The following is a 14,228-nucleotide window of genomic DNA, read 5'->3' on the forward strand; positions in this document are numbered from 1 at the left end:
CAGGGAGAGGGAAGCCACCCGGATGGAAGTGACCCAAAGGCTGATCCAGGCTATGAGTTGAGTCGTGCTGTCCTATGCAATAATAGAATCATAGAATGGTTCAGGTTGGAAGGGACATTAAAGATCATTGAGTTCCAACCCCCCTGCCATGGGCAGGGCCACCTCCCACCAGACCAGGTTGCTCAAAGCTCCATCCAGCCTGGCCTTGAGCATCTCCAGGGATGGGGCATCCACAACTTCTCTGGGCAACCTGTTCCAGTGTCTCACCACCGTCACAGAAAATAATTTCTTTCTAGTATCTAATCTAAATCTCCCCTCTTTCAATTTAAAACTGTTACCCCTCGTCCTATCACTACACTCCCTGATAAAGAGTCCCTCCCCATCTCTCCTGTAGGCCCCCTTCAGGTACTAGAAGGCCATTATAAGGTCTCTCCAGAGCCTTCTCTTCTCCAGGCTGAACAACCCCAGCTCTCTCAGCCTGTCTTCATAGGAGAGGAGCTCCAGCCCTCTGATCGTTTTTGTGAAACTATTTTCTAAGAATAGTGAAATGTAACCTAATGATTGATATCCAAGTGATTTGACAGCCAGTGAAAATATTATTAATAATAAATAACTTTAATTCAAATAGGGATTTCCCAGAAAAAGACATCCTGGCACTTACTGGAAAACCGAAAAGTATTAGCTTTGAGAATCATATGACCTGCCTTCAGTTATTTGCCATCATTGTTTTTCCAAAACTTCTATTTCCAAAATTTCTATGGAGCTATGAGCTAGATGTGTTGCAGGATGGCTCCGTTACTGCACAGGGGATTCCAGACAGGGCACAGGAGGAGGACTACCCAGTTCATCCAAGGCCTGAAGATGGCCAAAGACTTGAGATTTGGGACATCCAGGGGCAAAATTAACCTTGTAATCATGACAGAATCATTACTGTAAAACAAGCCCAGTGAATTTACCAGTAGTATCTGCAGAAAATCTAAGACTAACTTGACCTAAGGATTATTTTTCCTCTAGTTTAGGACTGAATCAGTTTCTAGTGTGGCCAGTAAGATCATTGTCCTCACTTAGGTAGTGACTTGCACAGGATTTGCAATGCTGTAAAGCCCAGACACTTGAAAAGAGTTTATTTTCAGAGGAAACTCATAGAACTGAGCAGGCAGCCTGTGATGTATGTCTCTCTCTCTGCATGTCCAGTCCCTAGAGCTTACAGGTCTCTTACAGACCTCCTACCTTCAGCTCAGGTTATAAAGGGGGTCACGCTTTTAAGCTCTGGAAGTTCCCCAGTTCAGTCCCTGATGTTAGCCAGCATAGCAGTCATCCCAGTCACATTGCTGCTGCGTTATTTTTGCTCTGCGGATGAAAAGAGGATTAAAATCTTCAGAACTGCCAATCCAGATTCTTTTGGTAGCAATCCATTCATTTATGCAAACAAAACCTGCAAAGCTGGAGGGAGACTGACACATAAGATTTCGAGCAGAGGATAGAATAATGATGTTGCATTTTGCCAAATAGCAAATCTATGTGCATCTCACCAGGAAACCAAGTGAAGACCTTAAAGAAGATGAAGGAGAGCAGAAAGGATGCCACAATTCACCCACACACATTGAAAGGAAAAAGATAGGAAGACCCTCAGGGCCTAGAACTGACAAGATAAAGAGAGAATGTAAATAGCTTCAACTGAGAACAGGCTTTGAAAACGTGAAATTATTTCTGTGCCTTCTGGTTACTTCTATTTCCCTTAGGGACTCCACTGTAGTTGGTGTGGCAGCATCAGAAGTGACAGAGGACACAGAGCACTGTTTTTCTGTTGGCAGGACTCTGTTTTTCCTCCCTCATTTTTCTTGGAACGAAAACTGACACTTCCATTCTCCACAGCCCGCTCCATTTCTCCTTTCTCAGAAGCAAATTTCAAGATTTTTCTGGTTATATGAAATAAATAATGGAACCCAATTCAGGTGCATGAACTACAGATGTCAGCTCTGCCTTTCCCCCTTTCCCTTTCTCTTGTCCTTATTAAGGTGAGAAGGCCATTGCTCCTTTCTGAAAAGAACAGAAAAATTTCTTTCCAAGACGAAGGATGTATTTTTACTTAGTACTCAAAGAATTATTCCTCAAAAATGAAGATCTGCTTCAGGATTACACAGTGAACATCTACATGTTAAACAAAGAATTTCCAGGACAATTAGAGATTTCTCAGAGGGGTCCTAAAGGAGTTTTTGTAAAAAGATCTACTCTTCCATAAGCTTTGTTCAGTCTGCCAAAAAATTACTAGCTTTGTCTTATCCATCATAAGATATGATACACCAGAAAGCATGATGCAGCTTAAATGAAGGGTGGCATTTTGTAAAAGTGACTGACCTCGTGCCAACACCCATCTGCCTTCTCACTCTGCTCACGTCCTGGTTTTGTCTCTCTTGTTTACCAGGGGCTGGAGCCCACCCAGAGCACCAGGCTACAACGCACAGGCATCCACTAGCAGAAAAAAATTTTGATGGAAAGCAAGTGAGTACTAGTGGCTAGTATGCTTTAACTTCCATGTGGGCAAACTAAGTCCTGGCAGAAAATGGCAAGACTAACATTGCCATTTGAAAGCAATGCCTGCCTTTTGAAAGCCTCTCTGTAGCGAGATCAGGGAGCATAATGTGAAAGCACAAACTGTTATATATTCACAGGTTGCCCCAGTGCCGTTCTGTGGGGAGATGGGCCTTCAGCTTCCATTCAGACTTTTCATGCTCCTCTGAGGGTACAGCAGGGGAGCCAATTAGCACTAACGATGGCAGAGGTGATTTAGTGGTATGGACACTTGTGTATAAGAAAATGACGGGTGCTGTCAGATCAGTGGAATAAAAAATCATTCCTGGAGCAGCCCAGTCATGCCAGTTAGCTAGAGGCATCAGGTGTCCAGAGAGATGAACTGCAGATCCTGACCTAAATTTAGCCTGATGAGTTTTTTTTTTTTTTCAATTTTGTTCATTACTGTGCTGTAGTGCTCTCATCCAGCAAAGCATTGAGGTATACACATAATTCAAAGCACGTCCACATCCTGTCGTTCATATACTTAAAATTACAGATGTGCTTATCCGAATTGCTAGATGAAAGACTAGGAGCCTTACACGCTCATCTCAAACACCCAAAACTCTTCTGGTCACACGTCCCACAAAGCCAAGATGCTGACAGAGGTAGCATAGGAACCACTCACAGTCTTTTGGGAGCTGTAAATGATATGATGGTAACTGCATAGCCACATATATAACTGTTCTGTACATCTCTGCATAGATAAATGCATACACAAATACTAACTACATCAGTATGTCCCAAATATATACCTACATAGATTGCCCTCTCTGTCTCTTCAGCCTTTCCCAGGTCACTTTGAATCACTGAAATCTCACGGATGCAGCAGGATTCAGGGCAGTGGGAGAGGGAGAAATCAAGACTTGTAATTTTTAACTTTTGTATTTCCTAGAAGAATTTGTCTCATCTTCCTCTTTTCTATGCCTTTCTTTTCACTTCTAGATCCTTCACACCTGTATGAATTTTCAGTAGATGCTCCAAGATCTCATGCTTTCCTTCTGGGTGAGGGAAGGAATCTGCTCACAGATTTTCTGCGCAGATTGTCACTGCCTCTTCCATCTGTCTTTCCAAAAAGAAATTTCAATTCCTTCCCAGTCCCACACTGGTGCTCACAGGTACACCTCGACTTGCAGCCCGACTCTGCAAAATTACCTCTGTGCCTCATTAAAGCACCTTAGAAACTCCCACAAACAGCACCGGAGTCTGCTTCTGTAGGTTCTGAAACTGCTTAAGACTCTGGAAGACGCCAGACTCATGAAGAATTTATGAAATAGAGTAAAGAGAGTCTACGCATAAGGGTCTGTGCCTGCAATGTCCTTTCTGGCCAATTGCAAGACTGAGCATCTTTAATCCCCAGTTGCTTCAGGAGTAGTTCAGCAGGACCGGGCCATTAGTTAGTACCTTTTCAAGGGGTGATTCTAATTAGATTCCTCATAAGATATGAGGTATAATACATACATTCATTTTGGAAGTACATTTTACATCCAACCAAAGAACACAGCTTATCAAAACAGAGCATGCAAACAATTGAAGGACATGGAGAGAAGAGAAAAAGGAATCAGTGCTGAGCTGTACAGCTCCCACTGATCTGTTGTGCAAAGCTCATCTTTTAAAGACTGGAAATGAGTGCGAGAAGGTCTCTGAGCTTTAGGCTAGAGAATCTGAATACATGAAGGAGAGTGACTTTTCATTCATTTAATTTCTCTGGTTTCTTTGAAGTATTGGCGGAAAATTTGGATATTCTGAGATGTAACTGGTTTGCTCACTCTCTTCCACAGAAAAATTCATTCAGTAGACAAACAATTATATTTTATCCTACCTGCCTGTTTAAAATTACACATTATTGTAGGGCAGCTGTAGTTAATGGGGCTGTGACATCTCAGCCATATTAGACAAATTTAATTCAGATACCGCAACATAAATGTGACTACTTTGCTTTCAATGTGACCGTCAAAGAAGCCGGGAAGTGGATGTGTGCCTTTGTTTCTTTAGAGGGTATGGGCAAGGCTCAGAAGATGGGTTTAGATACTAAAGCTTTTTAGATTAGAATTGTTTCATGTCATTTTCTTCAGGCATTAAGAGTTATCAGCAATTGGCTTCCTTGCTTCTTTTCTTTACTAGAGAAATACAGGACTGCTATACAATAGAAGAGTTTACATTGACTCAAATAATAGCAAAATTATGGTATTACAAGAGTCAAGAGAATGACAATGGGGGAAGATGGAGAGTGTTAAACTGGTCTGGTGACATTCATTTAAGTCCATTCACTGCTGAGCATTGCAGATGAAAAAGAATGTTTTTGCTAAATGTTCAGCATTGCTGTCTTCAAAGGAGCTGCAGCAGCAGCAGCAGCAGCAGCAGCATCCACATCAAGTTTACCAGGCACACTAAACATTCTCCAGCAAGATCAGAAACACCAAACCCACACCGTAGCTCCTCCATGCTTGGAAAATATAATGAAAAGAAAAAAAAAAAATAAAGGACTGATTTTCGTGTTTGTTTGTTTGTGTTAGTATTGGCAAACAATATCATGTTTCCAGCCTTTCTCAAAATACCCTGAAACTGATACCCAGAAAGGGTAATTTGCAAAATCTTTCATAGGGCTACCTGTTAACAAATGCTAACTCTGGCAAAGCAGGGCAACACAGACCCCAGGGCATGCTCCATGCCTGGCCCCAGCTGCCACAGCGACCCCCTGCCTGATCTTCTCCTTCTGTGCAAGTCTTGTCTCTCCCCCCTCCTTCAGCCTGGAGGCATCAGGGATGGAGGAGCTTTACACTGGAGCTGGAATCACACACGCCTTCCATGCTGGGCCACTAGTTTGTCCAGCAGCAATAGACGAAGCAGCTGAGAAGACCCATCAACGTTTACACCAGAGACAAGAGGTTAATTTCTCATAAACCTCCACAGCTTCTCAGAGGAACATGAAGTCATTAGCACTCGCTCTACACTAATAACAACCCAGATTATCTCAGCACATGACCTGAAAATCCATAGTTTCCATGCAATCCAGTATCCCACCTCTGACTTGCCTCCCAATCAGATGGACTCCATGGGCAAGGGGACAGACAAGCCCCGGGGACTGTATAATGCTCATAACAAAAGGACAGAGGGTCACCACCCCAAAGTCTCATCACAACCAAATTTGGCCTTTTGAGAGAGGCATCTTTCCTTCAAAGCATATCCAAGTTCCAGCTTCTTTTCCTCCAGAAACAAAAAAAAAAAAAAAAAAAAAAAAAAAAGAAAAAGGAAAACTTTGGCTAAAGTGAAGATAAATAGTCTTTTTAGATTTTTATCACTTGGAGAAAAAAGTGTTTCCTGAAACTGCTTTGCAATTCAAGACAGGTAGCAGCAATGTGCCACGAGAAGCTGGGCAGTGAGGGCACAGAAACGCCGGCAGGAGCTCGAGAGGAGAACGAGCGATGCAGGTCAAGGGAAGGATGAGGGCAAACCCAGGTGAAGAGCCAGGGGTGGCACAGGGCGAGCAGAGCGGTGGGACGCTTGGATGGGGCATGATGCTGAGAGCGAGGCACAGCTATAGGAGTTCAGTTTGGGCTCAGAAGCAGCAGCTGAGATTTGAGGGAAAAGCACAAGAGAATGGATGCCAGGACCCTGACAGACACCAGGCATCAGCACAAAAGGGGCGAGAGCCCCACCACCCCCTGCCACAGACCCCCTGACCCCGCTCTCCCCGCTGCAAGGGTGCTGGGCTCCCAGCCCACCCCAAAGGAGATTTCATCATAACTCATAATGAGGTCGTCTTCTTTCATGCGAGGGTTTCCATAGCAACGAAGAGGCGATTCTAATCTCCAGTATAAAAGACGCAGCGAAAATGACATGGTTTGGGGTTTTGGGGGGGAGGAGAGAGGTTGTTGTTGCAGCTGCGAGCAGCCCTCCCTGGGCTGCAGCATCCCCCCGGCTGGCAGCCCCCCGTCAGTGGCGTGTGGCCAGCACCACCACATGGCCACAGCCGCCCCCAGCCCTGCAGGCCACCGGCCACAGCCACATCTGCAGCAGGGCAAGGGGACAAGAGTCAGAGGAGAGCTCAGGAGACAGCACAGGGAAGCGGGGTCTCTGTCCATCCCCCCGCCCCGCCCCGCGGTAGTCTCTATCATCAGCACCAGCACTTCAGGTTGCTGGAGCAGAGGGAAATAAAACTGGGATGCAACTGGACTTGTGCTTTAATCTGGTGGGGTGCAATGCCAAGGGGTGATTGCTGTCCTCTTCCTCCAGGCCCTGCCAGGGAACTGGAAAGCACGCCCCCAAGGCTCACTCGCAGCCTGGGAAATTAATTGTTGTATGGACTTTGGAGGACAGCAGTCCTGTGGACAGACTGCTCTCAGGTACAGGGTGATGGGAACCACTATGACTATTATTCCCTCTCTCCTGGCAAGCAGCACAGGCCTATATCCTAATTCATGATGTGCAATTTGCAATGGCTTAGCCGGGCTACTGAGCATCAAACACACCCCCTCAGCTCTACGATGACAGTCTGAGCAGAGGGGAAAGTATGCCATGCTTCATTCACTGCAGTCTAAAGCAGTCCCTGACAAAAAAGCGGTACGTAGAACAAGTAGACCAGCACATAAAAGGGGAAAGCACAAGACTTGGAGCAGGGCTCCTAGGTAGTCTGGTAATAGAAGAAGTCCAAGTTATATATATTTAAGTAGTTGCTTCAGAAAGATCAACTTGTGTATGCCAGATGAACACCAATACTAGCACTGTGGTACTAATATCATTTCTGGGGCTCACTATCACGGGCACCCATGAAAAATAAGACTTCCATTTTCTCTGGCCACGTCCTGGAATAACATCTCTTCTTTCCCTAGTTGTGACAGTAACACTGCTATCATCTCAGTACCATATTCAGTCCTGCAAAAGGTCTACTCCAGACCTCACATAAGAGTAGACAGAACCCGAAGACCAGGCTCTGTGAACAGTGCATTCACAGCACCATTCTTCAAAACAAACAAAAAAATCCACACGACACCTTTAGGATTTTTATTTCCAAATAATTCTTTTTATTTTCTTAGAAATTACAAAGAAACTCTCTCCAGGAGAGCAAGGAAAAAAACCCAAGTCCTGAAATATTTCCAAGCATTTTTGTTCCATATAAACACAAGCAAAGTTACATATTTCATTCACATGCATGTACAAAAACACTTGAAGTAAAACAATCTTCACACATAACATGTGCATTAGTCTCAGAATTGAGCACATAATCAGATTGGCCTCACCTACCCTACCTAATCCTATTTTCCTGTTTTCTTTTTAAATTGTAAATTTCTATGCAGGAAACATCTCTTTTTCTGCACAGCATTATGCATATTCAAATTAGTACGGATGGTATTGGAATTAAATCACTAGGTAGCACAGTCTGATATACAGCTGTATACTAAAGTTGTTACACTGCTGTTTATACAGTGCGCTTTGTTGGATACCAGGCAAAACTCTTCAAAAGGAATAAAAAGGTATTGCTAGAGGGAAAAAGGAATATGATACACAGCGCTCTCTCAACTACAGTCTTGTATGATTCCCATGCAAAACACTTCAAAAGCCAAGTAATTCACAGATCTTGCTCTCCAAATTGATATCAAAGTTCCCCCAATTTCAATCATAGCAATATAAATCACTAAAGACATCAATGCTACTGGATATGGACGTGGTCAATACTCAATATTCCAATTTGTCACCCACCCACCTTTGGAAAGAGAAGGGAGAAAGATGAAAGAACCAACAAAACTGCAGACAACGGAAGCGGGTGGGTCGGCAGAGTGCTTTACCAGCCACCAGCAAAAAACAACAACTGCGAGAGCTGAGCTCCATTCCAACCCACTGCATAATCTAACTGTGGCTTGAAATTTGAGGATTACATGGTCAATGAACTCCTCACTAGTTGCCCAAGGCTGCGTTAACACCTAGAAAAATCGTATTTGATTCATCAAAAGAGCATATTGTCTGTATCTGACTTTGTGAGCTAGATTTGAGATTTTACTATTTCATGCATGATGAAGACCACCGTAAATCTAAGGACGGTAAACATTCAGAGCGGGAGGGCTCACCCAGAAGGTAAAGCTTCCATATGCATAAAAGGAAACATCAAGCACACAAATGTCAGAAGCAACACTTAACATAATGGGGGGAACGGGAGGTACAGATTTTACTCTGCCATCATTTTTAAATGTACAAGTGATGCATTTCTCATCTTTGCACAAACATGCATCTTAAAGAGAATCAGTAACATCTCTCTCTTACACTGCAATGACACAGCTGAATCCGTGGAGGGTGAATTTCCACTGTGTTTAAATATACTTGAAGCACTTGGGCTTGGCTTGTTGCAGCGTGTGGGTGTTACAGAGCGAAATGGGTGTGGAAAAGGGTTGTGAAATATAAAAATACAATTAAAAGTAAGACAGAACACCTGTACACGAGCAATATAAAGAAAGCACTTAAGATTGACGCTTAGAAGATTTAACTGAAGCCCTAGAGAACAGCACATTTTCATTTTTAGCCCACTTGCAATCTTTCAAATGAGCAAGCGATGCTGGCAGCAGCCACTCTGTCCTCTGCCTCCTCAAAACAGTGCAAGGGACTTAGATGCCCTGGCCTCAAGAATACTTTACTACAACAGTTTGGCAAAGCATCTACAAAGAAAGGCCCAATGACAGGTGTTCTCACATAGTATCAAAGACACAAGGGCCAAGCCTCCAGGCCCCAGCCTCGCACATTGTGTGTGTTGTGGAGAACACTGGATCTGCTGGTTTAGGTAAGATGGACAGTCTGCTTTTAGCCCAGTACTACCATTTCAATGGCGAGCTCTACAAAATGTGTAGGAGAGAAAAAGCACCAGCCCAGTAGGAGGGAGTCTCCTCTGATTAATCTCCATCCCTTACTGGATGCGGGGGGAAACATTGAGACCAAGGATGAGGAGAAGGCTGAGATACTTAATGCCTTCTTTGCCTCTGTCTTCAATAGTCGGACCAGCTACCCACAGGGTGTACGGCCTCCTGGGCTGGAAGATAAGGATGGAGAGCAGAACAACCCTCCCATAATCCAGGAGGAAGTAGTTAATGATTTGCTTATGCACCTGGACACGCATAAGTCCACGGGGCCAGATGGGATTCACCCAAGGGTACTCAGAGAGCTGGCGGGAGAGCTCACCAAGCCTCTCTCCATTATCTATCAACAATCCTGGTCAACAGGAGAGGTACCAGATGACTGGAGGGTGGCCATTGTGACGCCCATCTACAAGAAGGGCCGGAAGGATGACCCAGGAAACTATAAGCCTGTCAGTCTGACCTCGGTACTGGGAAAGATCATGGAGAGGATCATCTTGAGTGAGCTCTCACAGCAAGTGCAGGGCAGCCAAGGGATCAGGGCCAGCCAGCATGGCTTTATGAAAGGGAAGTCCTGCTTAACCAACTTGATCACTTTCTATGACCATGTGACCCACCTTCTCGATGCAGGGAAGGCTGTGGACGTTGTCTACCTGGACTTTGGTAAGGCCTTTGACGCCGTCCCCCACAGCGTTCTCCTGGAGAAGCTGGCGAATCATGGCATAGACAAGTGTACTCTTCACTGGGTAAAAAACTGGCTGGATGGCCGTGCCCAGAGAGTTATAATTAATGGGGTGAAATCCAGTTGGCGGTCGGTCACCAGTGCTGTCCCTCAGGGCTCAGTTTTGGGGCCAGTCTTGTTTAATATCTTTATTATTTAATATATTAATATATGGGGGATATGGTATAGGGGAGAACTTTGTAGAGTAGGGTAGATGGTTGGACTCGATGATCCCAAGGGTCTCTTCCAACCTAGACGATTCTATGATTGATGATCTGGATAAGGGGATTGAGTGCACCCTCAATAAGTTTGCAGATGACACCAAACTAGGTGGGAGTGTTGATCTGCTTGAGGGTCAGCAGGCTCTACAGAGGGACCTGGACAGGTTGGATCAATGGGCCAAGGCCAATGAGATGAGGTTTAATAAGGCCAAGTGCTGGGTCCTGCATTTCGGTCACAACAACCCCAGGCAACGCTACAGGCTTGGGGAAGAGTGGCTGGAAAGCTGCCCAGCAGAAAAGGACCTGGGGGTATTGGTGGACAGCCGGCTTAACATGAGCCAGCAGTGTGCCCAGGTGGCCAAGAAGGCCAACGGCGTCCTGGCCTATATCAGGAATAGTGTGGCCAGCAGGAGTAGGGAAGTGATGGTGCCTCTGTACTCGGCCCTGGTGAGGCCTCACCTCAAGTACTGTGTTCAGTTCTAGGCCCCTCACCACAGGAAGGACATTGAAGTGCTGGAGCGTGTCCAGAGGAGAGCCACCAAGCTGGTGAGGGGTCTAGAGAACAAGTCATATGAGGAGAGGCTGAGGGAACTGGCCATGTTTAGTTTGGAGGAGGCTGAGGGGGGACCTCATTGCCCTCTACAACTACCTAAAAGGAGGTTGTAGAGAGGTGGGTGTCGGCCTCTTCTCCCAAGTGAATAATGGCAGGACCAGAGGAAGTGGTCTGAAGTTGCGGCAGGGGAGGTTTAGATTAGGTATCAGGAGGAATTACTTTACTGAGAGAGTGGTCAGGCACTGGAACAGCCTGCCCAGGGAGGTGGTGGAGTCGCCATCCCTGGAGGTATTTAAGAAAGGTGTAGACATGGCACTTCAGGGCATGCTCTAGTGCCCGAGATTGTTGGTTTGTGTCTGTTTGTGGGTGGGGTGGTCTGTGGTTGTGGGCGTTTGGTTTGGGTTTTTTTTTGTTTGGGTTTTTTTTTGTTTGGGTTTTTTTTTGTTTGGGTTTTTTTTTGTTTGGGTTTTTTTTTGTTTGGGTTTTTTTTTGTTTGGGTTTTTTTTTGTTTGGGTTTTTTTTTGTTTGGGTTTTTTTTTGTTTGGGTTTTTTTTTGTTTGGGTTTTTTTTTGTTTGGGTTTTTTTTTGTTTGGGTTTTTTTTTGTTTGGGTTTTTTTTTGTTTGGGTTTTTTTTTGTTTGGGTTTTTTTTTGTTTGGGTTTTTTTTTGTTTGGGTTTTTTTTTGTTTGGGTTTTTTTTTGTTTGGGTTTTTTTTGTTTGGTTGGTTTTTGGTTTTTTTGTTGGTTGGACTCGATGATCTCAAAGGTCCCATCCAACCAAAAATATTCTGTGATTCTGTGATTCCCAGACAGGAAGGGCTGAAGTTGAACTCACTTTACGGGCACACAGAGGAAAAATAGACATTTCTAAAAATGCCATTCATCTGAGCAGCTTTATACTTCTACTTCACAGCCAGATGAACAGTGACCTAAGAATGACTACTTCTCTTCAGCTGCAAATGGGGCCCAGAGGAACAAATTTAGCTGCAGACATCTAAAGCTGAGTGAGAAGATACCATCCCAAATGCATTCCTTGTACCTGGGCAGTTAAACAGCACAACTGTACGTATTTCTTCATAAGCTGTTTTCCTTAGAACCAGTATCATAAAGGTCAGTAACATTTCAGTGTCCATCTAAGCATTCTCCAGCCAGCGACAGTCCCACCCAAATGGAAGAAAAGCTCACAACTCTCATAAAACTCTCTGAAGGACCACAGTGCCTTTTTTGAATAGTAACTAAATCTCAAACACACTTCTAAGAGGCAAATACTACTATTCTCTTTTTTACAGCTGAGAAAACAGGGACATTGCAGCATGCCTAATGGTGACTCAGAGGGAATCAAAAGAAAGATTTCCTGATAGGCTGGTCCACTGTTCTACTACTGACTAGGCTTCAAATAGCTAGAATTTACCCCCCAGGAGAAATCTTTAAAACTGTGATGGACAATTTAACTCCAATGTCCATAAAAAAAAGCCTGTGGTCACACATTCTTATTAGACACTGAGGAATTTTATGTTTGGCTTCCTCTTCTATAAAGTGGAAAAGAAATATAGTTAGGAAAAAAGAATTAAAGCTAGGCATGTTATACAGAAACAAAAATACTATGCCTGGAGCTCATTCTTTCGAAAGATAAACTTGCAATTGTAAGGACAAATGGGAGGTTTGGTAAATCTCTCTCAAACATCCCAATGGGTTACAGGTATAAAGCCAGTTTAAGTGGCTGTTCATTCTTGATTCATGTTCATTCTAGCTTTTTTGAGAGATACACTCACTGAATCAAGTTAAAGACTGAGTTGATCAACTGAGGATTGTGCAGAACAAAAAAAATACCATCAGTCAGCTAAGCCATAAAAGCAAGCAGCAAAATAGATTCTGTTTCAGACTAAGTTGTCAAGATAACAACTTTGAATAGGAAACCTCTGCCAGCCTGAAGTTGCTGCACTCAATCCAATGAGAGCAAAGGAAAAGTCTGCATTGCCAGTACTGGCTCACACCAATAGTAAAAGCTGCTTTGTTCTCTCCAGAAAACCGTATCAACTTCCCTGATTAGATGATCAAGAAACCAGCTAGAGAAGCAGCTCTGCTAGACTTGTTACTAACAAGGAAGAATTGGTGGAGAATCTGAAGGTCTTGGCTGCAGCAGACATGGAACTGTGGCATTAAAAATCCTGAGAAACATGTACAAGACAGAGTCCTGGACCTTTAGGACAACATATTTTGGTTTATTCAAGGAATGCCTTGGCAGGATCTCAGGAGGAACTGCCCTGGCCTCCCAAAGGGGACCAAGAGTGCTGCCTTATCTTCAAAGACAGTTTTCTCAAAGTAGAAGAACAGACCTTTCCGATGAGCGGTAAGTAAAGCAGGTATGACAGAAGACCAGTACAGATGATCGAGGAACTCCTGACTGAACTCAAACACACAGAAAAAAGTACACAGAGGTGGAAGTGAGGATGGGCTGGCCAGCAGGGATACAGAGACACAGCCCAAGCATGCAGGGACAGTTAGGAAAGCCAAAGCTCAGCTAGAGTTGAAACTGGTAAAAAATATGAAGGGCTTTTTTAAATATACTGGAAGCAAAAGAAAGGTTAAAAAAAACTTGGGTTTACTCCTCAGTGATGCAGGCAACCTGGTGACAAAGGATGCACTTTGTAGTTTGAGGCTGATGTACTCAACACCTTTTTCGCGTGTTTTCACTGGTAAGGTCTGCCTTCAGGCCTGCCAGGTCTGGCTCTACTGGCAGAGTGTTACCTCCAGCAGAGGAGGACTGAGTTCACAAGAACTTAAGCCAATTGGACATACCCAAGTCCATGGAACCAGAGTGGATACATCTGAAGGCACTGAAGGAGCTGGCTGATAGCACTGTGAGGCCACCCTACACCATCTTTGCGAGCTTATCATCAGCGATGGCTCCCCAACCAGTGAAATATCCTTAAGACTGTTTTGTTGTCCACAATATTTGGCAAGAGTGTAGCCAGCACACTGACGGAAATTATTATTTCTCTCTATTCAGCACTTGTGAGGCCATATCTGGAGGACTGCGTCCACATTTGTGTTCCTCCTTACAATAAGGGCACTGCAGCAATTTCAGTGGAAGACCACAAAGGTGGTTAGGAGGCTGCAGCACAGAACATACAAGGAGAGGCTGAGAGAGCTTGGTTTCTTCAGACTTGAGAAAAGCAAAGGCTAAAGAGAGATCTCATTGCATACAACCACTTAATGTGCAGGTTATAGAACACAAGAGTCAGACTCTTCTCAAATATGAACAGTGATAGAACAAGAGGCAATGAACGCAAGTTTGAACATGGGAAATTCCAACTAGATGCAA

Source organism: Numenius arquata, chromosome 2, assembly GCF_964106895.1.
Source record: "Numenius arquata chromosome 2, bNumArq3.hap1.1, whole genome shotgun sequence".
NCBI classification, from domain to species: Eukaryota; Metazoa; Chordata; class Aves; order Charadriiformes; family Scolopacidae; genus Numenius; species Numenius arquata.